The sequence below is a fragment of the Lupinus angustifolius genome, unplaced genomic scaffold (assembly GCF_001865875.1).
Source record: "Lupinus angustifolius cultivar Tanjil unplaced genomic scaffold, LupAngTanjil_v1.0 Scaffold_378, whole genome shotgun sequence".
NCBI classification, from domain to species: Eukaryota; Viridiplantae; Streptophyta; class Magnoliopsida; order Fabales; family Fabaceae; genus Lupinus; species Lupinus angustifolius.
This window is the reverse complement of record NW_017727781.1, coordinates 380,749-385,520: the sequence shown is the minus strand read 5'-3', so window position 1 is coordinate 385,520 and position 4,772 is coordinate 380,749.

Below are 4,772 nucleotides of genomic sequence, written 5' to 3'. Positions count from 1 at the left end.
AAATGAGTGTTGTTTAAATTACATAGGTTGATTTGATAATTGTTTATGAGAACAATTTATGAGTCTGATTATATTACTCATGTGAATTAGACAATTGTTTATGAGATGATGTCTTACTCTCTCTATTTCTCTTCTTTTCTATTGCTTGCTTTTCGGACGTGTGCTCGTCAGGTAGACAGCTTTGCTCAGATTTGGAGCTACCGTCTATGATGTTCCAGGAGGGAGCATGAGGAATTGAGGAAGAGGCAGTACCCTAGCTTTGGAGTTAGCCACTAGGAGTTGTTTATCATTTAATGACTTTGGCGATGATTAATATTTCCGCCCTTTCTTTTGGATTTGGTATGTGTTAGTGGCGATGTAGTTTCCGCCTTTGTTGATTTAGTTTGTATGAACTAAAGATGACTTAACCCTTTATATGAATTGTGTTATTCAGGAAATTGTGAATCAGGTTAAGTTATCATTCGATAACGATAAGTTGATTTTCCGCATTTGAGTTACTTAAAGTGATGTCCCGGAAAAGGAAGGTTTTAAAAGGAAACAATTTTATACATCCCCATTTCAAAAAAAAAAAAATTACCCATTTTTCCGCAATGTTTTTTAAAAGTATTTTTCGGGGCGTTACACGCATCATGTTTTTGGTCTAAAGTAAGGACCCTTATAGTTATGTGGCCTTTCCCAAACAAGACATTCCTATGTGTGTTGTTTGTGCAGGAGCTAAGAGTTAGTAAAGAGATTAAATTTTTATATTATTTGGTATGAATTAAAAGGTGAAGTATTTGATTCTTGGGAGGGGTAACTACGAATCTCGAAAGAAGTTAGTTCTTTTTTTTGTTTCCCACATGTATCCTCGCATTGGAGGCAATCATGTTCGAGTCGGGAACATGGAATCATTTTCGAGTCGGGAACATCCACAGATATGTGGAGCTAACTCTCCCAGCATGTATTTTTTCCACCCACAAGACTCGAACCCGAGACCGTGCTTAAGGGGAATCAAGCATGTACCACTTGAACCAACACTTGTTGGTAATGGGATTAGTTCTTTACTATAAGTTAATGAAATACCTTAGTAATACCAAAAAAGAGAAAATAAAATAAATTTTTCTCTCTCTATACCTTGTTTGATTGAATAAAAAAAGTAAGAATAGAGTAATATTATATTTGAAAAACACATTTAAGACAACAATGATAGGGAAGTATTGTTTGTTTTTATTTTTTAATATTTGTAATAATTGTAAAATCACATATATCTATACTACTTAATAAAACAAAAACATAAAATAGCTATCCCTCCATGGTGTAATTTTTAGTTCTTTATTTTACCATCACTATCTTCTATTTTCTACCAAAAAACCATATACACAATGTTCCTTTCATTCACATTATTACTTAGTTTTCAAACACTATCATTTTTATTACTTTTTAACCATCTTCTTTTTTAAAACGGTTTAAAACCTCCCATTTTAATCCGTTTTTAAAAAAAACTGGCACATTAGTTATTTTTTTTTTAAAAACTACCACAGTCAAAGAAATTGTTGTGTAAATTATATAATTTGAAATAATTTGAACACATAATATTTTACACATGTAATAGTTCAAATATATGAAATTCAATTATCCACATTCTATGTGTTGAAATATATTATGAACTATATTTTAGTATTAGGCTAGTTATAGTTAGAGTTAGTTTTACATGTATATACTAGCAGTGTACCCGTGCACTTGCACGGGTCGCTTCTTTGTTTATGCATAATGCAAATATAATATACATATACTTTATAATATCAATAAATCATGTATTGAAACATTATATTTCTCATTCATATAGGAGTAATATTAACATTGATTTTTGAGTGTATATGTAGAATATTAACAATTATAAATGTGTTTGTATAAGCATTTATTTGTTGAAAAAAATATTTGATTCTTAAATAACTCAATAAATAAAATTCAAATTGTATTGGATAATATCTCACCTCTATATTCTCTATATAAAATTATAAATATAAGGAGTTATTTTTGCATCGTATTTTTTGTGATTACGTATATAAGTATCATATAAAGTCATAAGGATTTTTTAGCATTTGCACGGGGCGCTTCTTTATTTATGCATAATGCAAATATAATATACATATACTTTATAATATCAATAAATCATGTATTGAAACATTATATTTCTCATTCATATAGGTGCAATATTAACATTGATTTTTGAGTGTATATGTAGAATATTAACAATTATAAATGTGTTTATATGACTAGTAAGTTATCCGTAGTGTGATTATAGAAAATATTTGATTCTTAAATAACTCAATAAATAAAATTCAAATTGTATTGGATAATATCTCACCTCTATATTCTCTATATAAAATTATAAATATAAGGAGTTATTTTTGCATCATACTTTTTGTGATTACGTTTATAAGTATCATATAAAGTCATAAAGATTTTTTAGCATATCTCTTAAATGCTTATGTTTTATTTTAGATTAATGTTCATTGTGTATAAATATTTGAATATATTTTTAGCATTCAAATATTGTATAATTAAATGTTATTTATTTGATTATGTTTTAGCTAATAATCATTGTATGAAAATAACTCATAAATTAAAAACACACTAAGTTAGGATAAACACACATGTTATTCGTGCATTCATTCATATGGTTAAGAAAAAATATGTTACTTGTGTATTCATATGGTTAAGAGCACACGTGTTACTTGTGCATTCGTGTGATTAAGAACATACATGTTAAATGTACATTCTAATGATTAAGAAACACACATGTTACGTGTGTATTCACATGATTAAGAACATTCATCTTACATGTGCATTCATATGGTTAAACAATCACATATTACTCAAGCATTCTCATGAGATATTGATTTTGACAAATATTTAGAAGCACTTAAGCATGAATATTATTAAATGTATATTAGTAATATTGTGTAATAATTTGATAAAATAAAGCGAAATATATAGAAACACAAAAATTGTGAATTAATTTCATTGGATATGTTTTCTAATGTAACGACACAATGTCTTCATAACTTTTGTCGCATAGTAAGACATGATAATATATTAAACGTCCATAAATTGACAAATTATGCAATATAATGATCAAATATATAGTAAGGCATGATAATATATAATTGAGTACAAACCATTATTATCATAGTAATATGAACTCATATGATATAAATAAATATTTGATCATAAAAATCATGAGTTTCATAATTATTGTTACAAAGTATCAAAATATATAAACTAATATTGTTATATCTACAATGTTAATAACAAAGGTAAGAAACAAAATAAAATAAATCAAGTGTATTCAATTGTCTATATTTAAATATTACATGTATTTTGGATTCCTAAAAGGGGTTTGCTATAAATTAGTTTGTTATTTCTTTTTGTATAACAACAAAATAAATAAATCTATGAAAAATAAACAAAAAAATTAATGAAAATGAAAGCTGGTCTATATAATAACAACAAATCTAAAAAATAAACACATGTCAATAAAAAATGCACTTTAAAGAATATTTTTATTTGTTCTTTAATTTTATATTGATTCGTTTATTTTTGAATATATATTTTCTCTCTCAACTAATTATAAGTTATGAAAATATATTTTCTCTCTCAATCAATTGTAAGTTATAAAATAGTTATAATATATTCGTATTTTATTTAATATATTTGTTCCTTAAAAATGTAACTCTTATATGTGTATTTTATTTAAGATTTTATACATATAGAGAGCTACTCAATGAGAACAATTCTCATATTGAAATTGTGAGAATAGTAAATCTGGCCTTATAATCAATCATGTATGGTTCATAGCTCTCTCTCTCTATATATATATATATATATTAAATCTTATGTTTAATAAGAATGAATGAAATGAGAGACTTTCCGCAATTTTATATAATCATAGCATTTAAGTCTTTAATCAATTAAAATTATTATCAATTATAAGACAACAAATGACAAACATAAGATTAAATTATAGAATAAAAAAGTGCACATGTTACCGGTATATTTACATAGTTAAAAATATAGGTGAACATATTTACATAGTTAAGTGAGAAAAATATACAAAACGATCTCAGTTATTTTTTCTTTGTTCCAAATCTTAACTCATATTAAGCATCACTTGCAACTTTCTTAGAATCAAATTGAGTTATTGTACATTTATTCACATTTAAATTGCAATGAATGAAATCAAATTTTGCCTTATGTTTAAGAAGGATGAATGAGATGAGAGACTTTCGACAATTTAATATGCAACTGATAAGAATGAGGACAAAAGAGTTAAGAAGAATAAATGAAATCAGATTATGCTCATAAATATGACATTAATGTTGACCTATCATTACACAATTATTATTAAAATTATTTTAAGTTTTAACTTAAATATAATCATAGCATTCAAGTCTTTAATCAATTAAAATTATTATCAATTATAAGACAACAAACGAAAAACATAAGATAAAATTATAGAATAAAAGAGTGCACATGTTACCAAGACATTTGCATAGTTAAATATGTAGGTGAACACATTTACAGAGTTAAGTGAGAAAAATAAACAAAACGATCTCAATTATTTTTTCTATGGTCCAAATCTTAACTCATATATTAATCACCACTTGCAACTTTCTTAGAATCAAATTGAGTTATTGTGCATTTATTCACATTTAAATTGCAATGAATGAAATCGAATTTTGCTAATAAATATTACCTTAATAATCATGTATCATTACACAATTGTTAAT